This window comes from Rhinoderma darwinii, chromosome 9 (assembly GCF_050947455.1).
Source record: "Rhinoderma darwinii isolate aRhiDar2 chromosome 9, aRhiDar2.hap1, whole genome shotgun sequence".
NCBI classification, from domain to species: Eukaryota; Metazoa; Chordata; class Amphibia; order Anura; family Rhinodermatidae; genus Rhinoderma; species Rhinoderma darwinii.
In genome coordinates, this window is record NC_134695.1 from 74,770,981 (window position 1) to 74,785,410 (window position 14,430).

A 14,430-nucleotide genomic window follows, 5' to 3' on the forward strand; every position below is an offset into this window, starting at 1 on the left:
AAATACATTTTAACTTGCCTTTAAATGTTTCAATTTCATTATCAGAAATGTGATTATTTGACATTATTTGGGCATTTTTATTTTCACTGCTGTTTTGTAACAAATGGATCTCCTTATCTTGTTGCCTAGTCCTCCCCCCACCGTCCGTTTCTCCCCCCACCAATATAGTCTGACCCATCTCTAACCTGGCTACCCCTTTTTTTTCTACATTGACCTCCCTTCACAAACTGCGCTGTGAGAAATACTCAACCCCGGACCGAAAGCCGATAATCAGCCCCAACTCTGATAAATCGCCCGTTACCCATGACGAGTGATCTGTGATCAGACTACCGCACCCCTTATATACCCACCAAGCCCCTGACACATCACTTCATGGGCTACGCGCTGCCGACGTGGAAAGTAGGAGGTGGTCATAATAACGGGACTGCACTGTAATAAAATATTGCATTGTTAAAGCGGCTGTCACCAGATTAGAAGTGTCCCGTCTCCTACATGATGTGATCGGCGCTGTAATGTAGAGAACAGTGGTCCTAGTAATAAACAGGCTGTCACCACATTATAAGTGTCCCGTCTCCTACATGATGTGATCGGCGCTGTAATGTAGAGAACAGCAGTGGTTTTTATTTAGAAAAACTATCAATTTTCACCAAGTTATGAGCAATTTTACATTTATGCTAATGACTTTCTTAATGCCCAACTGGGCGTGTTTTTACTTTTGACCAAGTGGGCGTTGTACAGAGGAGTGTATGACGCCGACCAATCAGTAACCAGTCAGTGACCAATCAGCACCATGCACTTCTCTCCATTCATGTACTCAGCACATAGTGACACTGCATAAAGCAAAAATAGGTCATAACTTGTTGAAAATTTATTGTTTTTCTAAATAAAAAACACTGCTGTCACCTACATTACAGCGCCGAGCACATTATATAGGAGACAGGGCCTCTTTAATGCGAGCATCTGGTCACTAGAGGGCAGCATCGCACTGTTAATGTCTGCATCTGGTCACTAGAGGGCAGCATCGCACTGTTAATGTCTGCATCTGGTCACTAGAGGGCAGCATCGCACTGTTAATGTCTGCATCTGGTCACTAGAGGGCAGCATCACACTGTTAATGTCTGCATCTGGTCACTAGAGGGCAGCATCGCACTGTTAATGTCTGCATCTGGTCACTAGAGGGCAGCATCGCACTGTTAATGTCTGCATCTGGTCACTAGAGGGCAGCATCACACTGTTAATGTCTGCATCTGGTCACTAGAGGGCAGCATCACACTGTATTGGTTGGTTTGGCAGCTTCATCATTTCTTTCTCTTCTAGTTTGGTTGCCCTCACACTTTCTTCTCTCAGTGTTGTTATATTGTGCAGAGGGATAACTACGTTCCACATGCACGAGATCGTGACGCACACGCTAAGCACTCTGATAAATGTCGTACGTCCATCATAATTTCCTGACGCTTCTTTTTAGGGTTTTCACACACATAGAGACGCAAGTCCCGTGCTTCCCTTCTCTTCACTCAGTAAATGATAAAACTCTGGCTGCCTGCAGTCACCACAAGGGGGAGCTCATTGCATATGGATTTATGTGGGAAGTATTGAACTAAATGGGGGATTATATTGGCCATAGAGCCTGATGAGGGGCGTGAGGTGTGACAGATGGACGGCGGACCCCCGGTTTTACCATATTCTGAGTGACACGGCATTATAGACAGAGACGATCACACAACCAGCGACTGCAGCAAAGAAAAAGATCTCATCCCTCCCGTCACAGGAACGTTCCAGAAACCTCCGACCGCCAGATCACCACATGCTGCAGTTCTGAGTCCCCATACTCCCGAAATGTAGTACAACTGAGCTATGAAGTTCTGCAGCAGCTCAGATGTGTATTATGAGGTTCTGCAGCAGCTGAGATGTGTATTATGAGGTTCTGCAGCAGCTGAGGTGTGTATTATGAGGTTCTGCAGCAGCTGAGGTGTGTATTATGAGGTTCTGCAGCAGCTGAGGTGTGTTATGAAGTCCTGCAGCAGCTGGTGTGTATTATGAGGTTCTGCAGCAGCTGAGATGTGTATTATGAGGTTCTGCAGCAGCTGAGGTGTGTATTATGAGGTTCTGCAGCAGCTGGTGTGTATTATGAGGTTCTACAGCAGCTGAGGTGTGTTATGAAGTCCTGCAGCAGCTGGTGTGTATTATGAGGTTCTGCAGCAGCTGAGGTGTGTTATGAAGTCCTGCAGCAGCTGGTGTGTATTATGAGGTTCTGCAGCAGCTGAGATGTGTATTATGAGGTACTGCAGCAGCTGTGTGTATTGAGGTTCTGCAGCAGCTGAGATGTGTATTATGAGGTACTGCAGCAGCTGTGTGTATTATGAGGTTCTGCAGCAGCTGGTGTGTATTATGAGGTTCTGCAGCAGCTGAGGTGTGTTATGAAGTCCTGCAGCAGCTGGTGTGTATTATGAGGTTCTGCAGCAGCTGAGATGTGTATTACGAGGTACTGCAGCAGCTGAGGTGTGTATTATGATGTTCTGCAGCAGCTGAGGTGTGTATTATGAGGTTCTGCAGCAGCTGAGGTGCGTATTATGAGGTTCTGCAGCAGCTGAGGTGCGTATTATGAGGTTCTGCATTATAATGGGATATTTCATATATGAGGGTGAGTTATAAATTCTCGTCAGTCTGTTGTAGAATTAATTTTAATCATCTTTCAGATTAGACAATTCTTCATTTTTCAGCTTTTCTATGGACTTTGTAAGTAACTTTCACCTTCCGCACAGCGTCGCTCCACATTTTGTTCGCACATGTCCGGTCGCAGTTCGCAGGTGTCCGGTCGCTCGGGTTCGCAGGTGTCCGATCGCAGTTCGCAGGTGTTGGGTCGCTCCACATTTTGTTCGCAGGTGTCCGGTCGCAGTTCGCAGGTGTCCGGTCGCAGTTCGCAGGTGTCCGGTCGCTCGGGTTCTCGCTGTTCCGTGAGTCGTTTCTGTTCCCATCTCGTACAAACGTTTCGAAACCCGAGTCTGTCGTGGATGATGGCGTGGGCGGAGCCGTGGCTGATTTGTAAATGATTCGCCACGTCATCCACGGACACTTGTCTATCCGACAGAATGAGTTCCTGTGCGCGCTCAATGTTGTCATCCGTCGTGGACGTGGACGGGCGTCCGGCTCCTTCTTCGTGGCGGACACGCGTTCGACCTCCCTTGAACTTCTCGATCCATTCGTACACACTTCTGCGCGACAAGACGCTTCCTCCATACTGCGCACTAAGTCTTCGATAAATATCGGCACCAGACGCCCCCTCAGACCACAAGAGCCGGATCACCGCGCGCTGCTCTTCTTTCCTGCGCATCACAAGGGGGGCCGCCATTGTTTATCGCACCAAAGTCACAAGTAAACAGACGTAGCAACAGACACAGCAGTGACCGGGGAGACAGCCACCTCGTGCGGAAAGCGCTGATCAGACAGTGCGGCCGGAGTGCGGATAATTTATGACTCACCCTCCTATTATAGAATATGGCGCGGAGACTCCGGGCTCCTCTCACTCACTATCGCTCCAGTCAGCGGCACCAGCCCCGCCCCTCCGCTCCGGATTGGCTGCCTCACCTCTCACATCCTCAAGTCCTGGCCAGTGATTGGAGAGATGACGCTGCAAGTCCCGCCTTAGTAGCGCCATTGGGGGAAGTTTGTGCCATCCCGCGTCCCGTACTTGAACTTCTCTCCCCGGCTGATGGCTAGAAAGTTTTAACAAGTGTTCGGGCGCAGCGAAAGAAAACGGGTGTCCGGCCTGCTCCCCACTCCTTTCCCGGGTGAGCTGACGGTAAGCGGGGGCTAGAGCGGGCAGTGTAGAGCCGGGCACAGGCCGCGAAGGCTGAGTTGTGTGGTTGTCATGGCAACCAGAGTGGCAGCAGCCAGAGTGGACCACGTGATCTGCAGGAGGTGAGATGGGGGTCGCCGGGGTGCAGGTGGAGCCGACCCCCTGATCACCCATGTCCGGGGCAGTATACATATAGACTGTGAGGAAGACCCCGAGCTAATAACAGGGCTACAAGTGTGTTTAGTTCATTGACAGCAAGCAGAGATAAGTGGTGAAGAAACAGGGATTTATGTATCAAATGAAATGTTCTGAGCGCCATATTTATTAGACGTCAGGCGACATGTACGACCGATTTGAAAAAAGATTTATTAAGGGGGCGTGGCTAAACAGCGATTCCTGCGCCATATTCATTATCGCCAATACTGACCAGTGTGTACGACAACCACGAGTGTCTAGTATGACGAAAGCTGCGCCAAATATATAAAGGCCATTGTTCTGAATTTCTCACCATTTTCATCAGAAAGAGGGTCACGTTCTCACCGCGCTATTTAGAAATGGACCCCAAAGTCTATAATGTGGCCGCACGGTGACGGAGCGGTGACATGTGGCGGTTTCCGGTACGTTCCAGTGACAGTAGGGACGAGTTCTGCCTTCTTGTGTGGCGGTCTCTGTCGCTCTAGTGATACCGGGGGCCGCCGCCTGTCTATCGCGCCCTGTCCGGTAATATTTCATCACCAGACGCAGATCAGGCGCGGGCGGTCACGATACCAGGCTTTGGATACCGATGCTCCGCGTAGTGTTGCGATTTATTGATACCAAAATAATATGAAAAGCTCCACAAAAAAAAAAAGCCCCTCCGTTTTCTGCTGTGAGGCGCGAGGCGGTTAATAGTAGTGATCATGATGGGGTTAATTATGGTGAGGCTCAGAGCCGGTTCACTTCCGCGTTCAGTTCTGTCCGGGAAACCTACGAGCCGCAGCTTCCGTCTACAGTACCGTTGATTTCGATGGTAACGCTTCCGATGCAAATGGTTTCCGTTTTTCTCCGTTCCGCAAGGTTTCCGTTTTGTTGACGCTTTTCAGAACGGAAACAAATGGAAACCAAATAAAAGAGAAGCGTTCGCGTCGCAGTCGATGGTCATGCAGACGGAAGCTGCGCTTCGCGGTCATCGGTTCCTCTTACAGAAAAGTTGAACGGAACCGGAACGTTGATGTGAACGGGCGCTGAAGTGACCGCATGGACCGGACCCCGGCGTTTGGTCAAAAAGTTACTTTTTATTTTTTATTTATAATTCGCAGAATAAACATTATAACGACAAAAGACGACCGAGAAAATAACGAACTGAATAGAAGCGGGAGCGCAACGTTCCGGGGGTGGTCGCCGCTTCATAAGTCCCATCGCGCACGTCTGACTGCCACTCGGGGTGTTTTTCACGGACCCGACTCTCCGATCCGCGGACAGATTAGGACGTGTCCGATCTTTCCACGGGTCACGGGTGGGACTCGGGCGGCGCTCACGGTTGCGTGCAGGAGGGTTAGGGACACTGCTGATGTGAACGCTATTCAGGGGATGGGACAACGCTCTGGTGCAGCGGAACGGTTCCATTATTCCCTTGTTCTGCTCCTCTGATGAAGCAGAACAACGGGACACGCCAACGCAGGTGTGAACACAGCCTAACGCTGCTGCGTCCCCCATGTTATTTCGACGTCCACCACATCACGGGGGGAGAGTCAGGAGCCAGGTCTCCGGGAGCCACACTGCAGTATCCCTTCTTGCTGATGGTTTTCATTGTGGTTGTGTTACCGCAGGACATCAGGACGTGAAAAGAAATAACCGCCATGTGTGAACGGGACACGTGAGAAATGCCGACACGTGTCAAATAATCTCCGCAACGATATCCCAAAATATTAGGTGTCGTCTCGGCGTTTTGGTTAGTCCCCGTTCACATTGCGTTTGTGCTGTCCGCCCAGCGTAAACGTTTTTCTATAAAAACGTGGACCATTGAAAATGTATACCAACGTGGACCGTTTTCTGTTTGTCTGTTTTTTTTTTATCGCGTTTACACTTGGCGTATACTCATAACTCGGTATACGTTTCTGTCCGTTTTTACCCCCAAAAAATGTTGTTTTTTTAAGTGAACACTGATCGAAAAAGAAACAAACCAAAAACTGATAGATTCACTGCGTATAAACGGATACAAACGTACAGCGTTACAATTGAAATGTCGTCCATTGAGATCAATGCTAAAAAAAATATTACGTCGCGTTTACCTTCTTTGAAGTACAGAATTGCGCAGCCGTCTCCGCTTTTCAGTCATTTCAAAAATCCATATCCCAACGTAAATCATGATAAACATCGGCAAAACGGACGGGGTTTTGGTCTAGGTTTGACCCGTTCTAGTCCATGTACTCGCCGAGCTGCACGTTTCAATACCTTTTAAAAAAACGTATACGCACGACGGATGGCACAAACACGATGTGAATGGGGCCTTGTGTGGCCTCGTACGGAAATCCTTAGTGGTTTTTACTTATAATTTACAGTAGGGGGACATGGTCCCATATATAATGGAGCGGCCGCGTATATGGGTGAGGGGCATCCTCTATAGGGCAGCAGCAGGTTGAACAGTAGGGGGACATGGTCCCTTATATAATGGAGCGGCCATGTGGTCAGGGGTGTCTATTATAGAGCAGCGGCAGCTCGTACAGTAGGGGGACATGGTCCCATATATATTGGTGTGGTCAGGGGTGTCCATTATAGGGCAGCGGCAGCTCGTACAGTAGGGGGACATGGTCCCGTATATATTGGTGCAGCCATGTATCTGGGTTAGGGGCGCCCTCTATGGGGCAGCAGCGGCTTGTACACGAGCTGACCCTCCCGCTCCCCCACCCTCCAGGTACACGCTGTTCTCCATGGCTCTCCTCTGTTTTATTTGGCCGCTCGTCAGGATTTTGCTCCGCTAATTAATGTTTGGCGAGGATCGTCTGTCTGGGGGTTCAGTGTCCGCCCGTGAAGTGTTGTGGAATGTTAATTACTCGGCGTCTGACAGGTAAAGTACATAGTGATGATTTCCTAACGCCTGCCCGGATTGTACTGGATGTATCGCTCCGATAATGAGCAAACAAAGCGCCGCGGACCGCATCCAGGTAGACGGGACTCGCCGAGGTGTGTGGGGGAGGGGGACCTAAAAACATGACATGAAGGGAATGGACGATGGAGTAACAGAGTTGAGCTAATTATCCTTTTATTGGATAGCGCAGAACTCCTCCAGACTGCTGTAAATAAAGCGCAATCACTGGAGGCTGAAAACTCGTCCTGACCTAGTCCTGCTCTCACATCTGATGGGCTATTTACAGTGTATCAGCGAAGTGTCGTCTTTACAACAGACTCTTTACAGTGATCTGTCCTACTACATTATAGGAGATCAGCTGTTAGGGGGTTCTCTCTCCACAAGCGGGCTGACGGTTTCCAAAAACAACGAGCAGAATAGTGAGTGCAGCTCTGGAGTATAATACAGTATGTAACTCAGGATCAGTACAGGATAAGTAATGTAATGTATGTACACAGTGACTCCACCAGCAGAATAGTGAGTGCAGCTCTGGAGTATAATACAGTATGTAACTCAGGATCAGTACAGGATAAGTAATGTAATGTATGTACACAGTGACTCCACCAGCAGAATAGTGAGTGCAGCTCTGGAGTATAATACAGGATGTAACTCAGGATCAGTACAGGATAAGTAATGTAATGTATGTACACAGTGACTCCACCAGCAGAATAGTGAGTGCAGCTCTGGAGTATAATACAGGATGTAACTCAGGATCAGTACAGGATAAGTAATGTAATGTATGTACACAGTGATTCCACCAGCAGTATGAGCGCAGCTCTGGAGTATTATACATGATGTAACTCAGGATCAGTACAGGATAAGTAATGTATGTACACAGTGACTCCACCAGCAGAATAGTGAGTGCAGCTCTGGAGTATAATACAGGATGTAACTCAGGATCAGTACAGGATTAGTAATGTAATGTATGTACACAGTGACTCCACCAGCAGAATAGTGACTGCAGCTCTGGAGTATAATACAGGATGTAACTCACGATCAGTACAGGATAAGTAATGTATGTACACAGTGACTCCACCAGCAGAATAGTGAGTGCAGCTCCGGAGTATAATACAGGATGTAACTCAGGATCAGTACAGGATAAGTAATGTAATGTATGTACACAGTGACTCCACCAGCAGAATAGTGAGTGCAGCTCTGGAGTATAATACAGGATGTAACTCAGGATCAGTACAGGATAAGTAATGTAATGTATGTACACAGTGACTCCACCAGCAGAATAGTGAGTGCAGCTCTGGAGTATAATACAGGATGTAACTCAGGATCAGTACAGGATAAGTAATGTAATGTATGTACACAGTGACTCCACCAGCAGAATAGTGAGTGCAGCTCTGGAGTATAATACAGGATATAACTCAGGATCAGTACAGGATAAGTAATGTAATGTATGTACACAGTGACTACACCAGCAGAATAGTGAGTGCAGCTCTGGAGTATAATACAGGATGTAACTCAGGATCAGCACAGGATAAGTAATGTAATGTATGTACACAGTGACTCCACCACAGAATAGTGAGTGCAGCTCTGGAGTATAATACAGGATATAACTCAGGATCAGTACAGGATAAGTAATGTAATGTATGTACACAGTGACTCCACCAGCAGAATAGTGAGTGCAGCTCTGGAGTATAATACAGGATATAACTCAGTATCAGTACAGGATAAGTAATGTATGTACACAGTGACTCCACCAGCAGAATAGTGAGTGCAGCTCTGGAGTAAAATACAGGATCAGTACAGGATAAGTAATGTAATGTATGTACACAGTGACTCCACCAGCAGAATAGTGAGTGCAGCTCTGGAGTATAATACAGGATGTAACTCAGGATCAGTACAGGATAAGTAATGTAATGTATGTACACAGTGACTCCACCAGCAGAATAGTGAGTGCAGCTCTGGAGTATAATACAGGATGTAACTCAGGATCAGTACAGGATAAGTGATGTAATGTATGTACACAGTGACTCCACCAGCAGAATAGTGAGTGCAGCTCTGGAGTATAATACAGGATGTAACTCAGGATCAGTACAGGATAAGTAATGTAATGTATGTACACAGTGACTCCACCAGCAGAATAGTGAGTGCAGCTCTGGAGTATAATACAGGATGTAACTCAGGATCAGTACAGGATAAGTGATGTAATGTATGTACACAGTGACTCCACCAGCAGAATAGTGAGTGCAGCTCTGGAGTATAATACAGGATGTAACTCAGGATCAGTACAGGATAAGTAATGTAATGTATGTACACAGTGACTCCACCAGCAGAATAGTGAGTGCAGCTCTGGAGTATAATACAGGATATAACTCAGGATCAGTACAGGATAAGTAATGTAATGTATGTACACAGTGACTCCACCAGCAGAATAGTGAGTGCAGCTCTGGAGTATAATACAGGAGTATATAATGTATGTACACTGTTGCGCTGTTTATGGAGATTAGTTCTATATAATTATAAAATGTTGATCAGAGGTGACAGACAACTTCTATTTACTTTTGTTTGGCTTTGTGTTATTTCTCTGCTGCGGCGCCTCTTTGTTCTTGCCTCCATGTATAAATATACTCCGGGTAGGATTGCTCTCTGATGTCCGTGTCTATATCTGCCCCCCGCTGTGTCTTCTATGGGATCTGTTTATTTTGCAGGTATCGGAGCTCATGTCCCGGTTATTTCCATATAGTCGGCTATTAGATGTCGGGCCGCAGGTTTCTTTTACGTGCGATGTTGGAGCGTTTGTTTAGCCGGAGCGGTGACGTTGGGGGAGTTTGGCGTCCGGCGTCGGTTGTTCTCTGCTGTCTTGTGGTTTGATCTCCTTCCAGGAGGAAAGTTTTTAATCTGATGGGTTCAGTTATCACGCGGTGTTATAATGACCCCGGGGTATCTGATGATATGGTCTACATCTCCCACAAGTATATATTATATTACAGTGATACGGAGGATGCAGATGTCTGATTCTAGGAGCTTGCACTCTATGCAGTGATCATCTCCTCGCAGAGTGCAAGCTCCTGGGCTCAGCCACTGATCAGAGGGTCTATGGGCTGTAAGCGATGGTCTTCTTGTTTATTAGGATGGGGCTGAAGACGGTCAGAGCTGCGTGTATTGTCTGTGGTCGCCCTGAGGCGTCGGTAGATGGATAATAACAGCGTAGGGTTAATATATATGGAGGTAATTACCAGGTGGACATAATAATAGAGCGTCACCTTCACCTCCAGTTCTGTATATAACGCGGCGCTCCGGTTATTCGAGCACACAACAATGTAAGTGCAACACCTGACATTATAGAGGGGGGGGTCACATCTATAGGTGAGATCCGGGCAAGTGGCCGTTTTGCAGGGCTTGATAATAAAGGAGCTGAAGGCACACGGCAAATTCCTGCCCATAAGGGCTCGTCCACACGTAGCGGAATTGCGGACAGAAAACACAGCAGCAGCAAAGCGCGTGAGATGTAACCGATCCCGTCCACGCTGCGGGAAACTTCCCACCAGAAATTGACCTGCGCTGCGTATTTTTCGTACCGCTGCATGTCGAGTCCTGCTGCGGAAAATGACTGAATTGCTGCGTTTTTCAGAGGACGTCGCCGTCCCCCAGCATGCGGGAAAGGTGCGGTTTTTCCGCAGCAGAGTTTTTGCTGCAGCAGTTCGGCTACGTGTGGACGAGCCCTGAGCGCCCGGTGGATCGTCCCTTAATAACAGGCGTTTTATAGGCTGGGGCCGGATCTAGACCCTAGTTTTGCGGTGAGTGATGTCATCGCTGTCCAGAGGAAAACCTTCCACTGCGGCTCTTCATTCATCTCGTTATAAAAAATGGCTGTGATTCTCCGTCCATAGGAAAACGTGGAGGAGCTGGAAAATCCTCCTGACGAGCGCGTCGCTCTGAAATCCCGGCGTGTAGCCGTAAAGTAAATCGCTGCAAATCTCTTGGCGGGAGCGGTTGTGAAGAGCTCTTCAAGCTCCTCCATGTTTTCCTATGGACGGAGAATTATCACAGCGATCTATTTATCTTGCAGTGAGATAATCGCCCCGAGTATAATGTATTCCTATGGACCGCGATTTTATCGATCACTGCTACAAAAAAGTCTCTTACCCCAGCCGTGCGCGGGTCTCTAACCGGGTGGAGCGTCCATAAGAAGACTCGGTCAGCCGATTGACCTGTAGGGTATATTCACACAGCGCAGTTTTTGAAGCGCAGTGGATCGTAAAGGGAGAGGAAGTGGATAGGAAAAATTCTGTCTAGTTTTTTTTTTTTTTTTCCCATCCACTTCTGGTTGTGGCTTCAAAAAACTGCGCTGTGTGAATATACCCTGAGGCCCCGTGCACACGACCGTTCGATCTGATTTGCAGATATACATCCGTAGCTGTGCACAATTGCACTTCTATGGGGAGTCCGTGTTGCAATTGCGGTCCAGAATAGGACATGGATCGTGGCACGCGACGGTAAAACCACGGACCATACCACGGTCCGCAGTTTTTCGTGCCCTTTCGGTTCTATTGGTTGTTGACCCTTTTCTGTAGCGCTACGGATGGGTGTCTGTGCCGGGATTTATGGAGCATGTCCTATTTTTCTGATTTTACGGGCCCTGCCTGCAATCGTGGGCTGTGATTACGGGCACGTTCGTGTGTAAGGGGCCAAAACATATGGAAAGGTCTGTGGCCTGTAGCAATGCGTGGGTCCGCAGATTATCCGTAATTATGGATAAAAGCTACGGTCGTGTGCAGGGGCCTAAGAGGATTCGAGGCGGGAAAGTCGGGGGCGGGGGAGGGTTTAGAGATGAAGGTGGTCGAGTAAATGCGGAGCAGAGAGGACGGAGCTGTAGATTCTCCTGGAAAGAGACGTGGAGGAGACTGTGTCCAGAAGGGTCAACGTAGGAGGAAAGACGGATCGGGGCCGGCTACAAGAACCAAAGGGGGAGATGCTGTTTAATGAAGTAGAGACCTCTCTATCGCCGCCCTGGTGGCCACTAGTTGCAGTTGCACCCTCTAGGTTAAACTCCAGTCTTCCACATTTTTAAGGGGCCGGTACCGTATATTATGAGTGGACCCATTATGTTCTCGGTATACATTCCCACCATCCGCTGCGCTCGACCACCTGTGTCCGCGTCCTTGGTTATCAGACGTTTATTTTCTCCGCTTGACTGGCCCTTGTGTACGTCGCTCTGCGTCATCCGATCCGGCTCGTTGCCTGTCAATGTGAGCAAAGGAAAGACTCTGTTCTGCCAACATCTGCTCTGATTCAAGACTCTCATGTCCCATCGTAGCAACCGAAATACCGAGGGTTGTGGAGATCTGTTTGTCAGTCACCCCCCAGTCAGGCCTGCGCCCTGCTCCTCGCGCCCTGCTCCTCGCGCCCTGCTCCTCGCGCCCCGCTCCTCGCGCCCCGCTCCTCGCGCCCCGCTCCTCGCGCCGTCGTTGTCCTCCTCCTCGCGTCCTGCTCCTCGCGTCGTCGTTGTCCTCCTCCTCGCGTCGTCGTTGTCCTCCTCCTCGCGTCGTCGTTGTCCTCCTCCTCGCGCCGTCGTTGTCCTCCTCCTCGCCTCCTGCTCCTCGCGTCGTCCTGCTCGTCGTCGTCGTCCTCCTCCTCCTCGCGGCGTTGTCGCCCTCCTCCTCGCGTCGTCGTTGTCCTCCTCCTCGCGTCGTCGTTGTCCTCCTCGCGTCGTCGTTGTCCTCCTCCTCGCGCCGTCGTTGTCCTCCTCCTCGCCTCCTGCTCCTCGCGTCGTCCTGCTCGTCGTCGTCGTCCTCCTCCTCCTCGCGCCCCGCTCCTCGCGCCCCGCTCCTCGCTGCTGTAGCACATTGGGTCGCACATTGCAGGTTTTGGAAAATGACATTGTGAATATATATATCGTACAGCGTGCTGTGGCGTTCTAAAATTCCTCTGGTTATAATGTGATATCTAAACGCAGTGCTACAAATGGAGCTTATCAGCCGATAGTAAAGCTGGGGGGCAGCAGGGAATGTGTGTCAGACCCCAGCGGATAGCAGGTATTTTACGATAGTTCAGGCTACGTTAAATGGCGACCTCAGACTAAATAATAACGTGGACACCGCTCTCTCCAACACCGAAAAATGCAGTAGCCAAATGACTATTTTTGGTGGCCAAGTTCTCCATCGTGCTGGGAGATCCGTTCCCCGTTCCATTCTTTGCCACTAAAACTACAGTGAAGATCGATCCTTGCACAGGCAGTGCCGGGGCGAGAGGGTGGATGTAACCAAGCAGGTGTAATGCCATTCAGCGTCTCCAGAAAGCTGGATGGAAATCTGCAATGGCTGCCGGTAATGGTTCTCACTCTGCACCTGTTATCGGAGAGATCTATAGTTCATCCTGATCTTCCTGGTTCACGAGTAGAATGTGTAGGGCCGTAGTAACCTAGGTGGGGCAGTTACCCCTGAGGGCGCTGTAATGGTTGCTATAATATCGGCTGTCACTCCGCATCCTTTACTGTCTATTCATCCTGAGCTTCCTGGTTCATGAATAGAACGCCCCGGGCCGTGAGACTGAGCACAATGGAGATGTACAAATCATTCAGGGTCCTTGTAATGGTGGTCTTGACGGGTAGTCCCCCAGCCCCTGTGCAGCTGCGTGTTTGTTGTGGAGGAGGCTGCGTTACATTGTGCTCTTCCGGAGGTGTCAGGGCCGATAATTACAGGGAGCAGCGACCGCAGCAGTGACCTTCTCCTGGAGGCGTTATGACACCTGCGGGGACTCTGCACCTCCTCCTGGAGGCGTCCTGACACCTGCGGGGACTCTGCACCTCCTCCTGGAGGTGTCCTGACACCTGCGGGGACTCTGCACCTCCTCCTGGAGGTGTCCTGACACCTGCGGGGACTCTGCACCTCCTCCTGGAGGCGTCCGGACACCTGCGGGGACTCTGCACCTCCTCCTGGAGGCGTCCGGACACCTGCGGGGACTCTGCACCTCCTCCTGGAGGCGTCCGGACACCTGCGGGGACTCTGCACCTCCTCCTGGAGGCGTCCTGACACCTGCGGGGACTCTGCACCTCCTCCTGGAGGCGTCCTGACACCTGCGGGGACTCTGCACCTCCTCCTGGAGGCGTCCGGACACCTGCGGGGACTCTGCACCTCCTCCTGGAGGTGTCCTGACACCTGCGGGGACTCTGCACCTCCTCCTGGAGGTGTCCTGACACCTGCGGGGACTCTGCACCTCCTCCTGGAGGCGTCCGGACACCTGCGGGGACTCTGCACCTCCTCCTGGAGGCGTCCGGACACCTGCGGGGACTCTGCACCTCCTCCTGGAGGCGTCCGGACACCTGCGGGGACTCTGCACCTCCTCCTGGAGGCGTCCGGACACCTGCGGGGACTCTGCACCTCCTCCTGGAGGCGTCCGGACACCTGCGGGGACTCTGCACCTCCTCCTGGAGGCGTCCGGACACCTGCGGGGACTCTGCACCTCCTCCTGGAGGTGTCCTGACACCTGCGGGGACTCTGCACCTCCTCCTGGAGGCGTCCTGACACCTGCGGGGACTCTGCACCTCCTCCTGGAGGCGTCCTGACACCTGCGGGGA

The 14,430-nt window shown here is 50.2% G+C and overlaps 1 protein-coding gene across 1 annotated transcript in view; it reads left to right on the top strand.

Annotated features, from left to right (window-relative positions):
• The first annotated feature begins 3,617 nt into the window (after positions 1-3,617).
• The window catches only part of STK33 (serine/threonine kinase 33), a 41,697-nt gene continuing 30,884 nt past the window's right edge, over positions 3,618-14,430 (top strand). The window contains exon 1 of the mRNA XM_075838187.1: positions 3,618-3,799. The gene's annotated coding sequence lies outside the window, so the exon portion shown is untranslated. The remainder of the gene's footprint in view (positions 3,800-14,430) is intronic.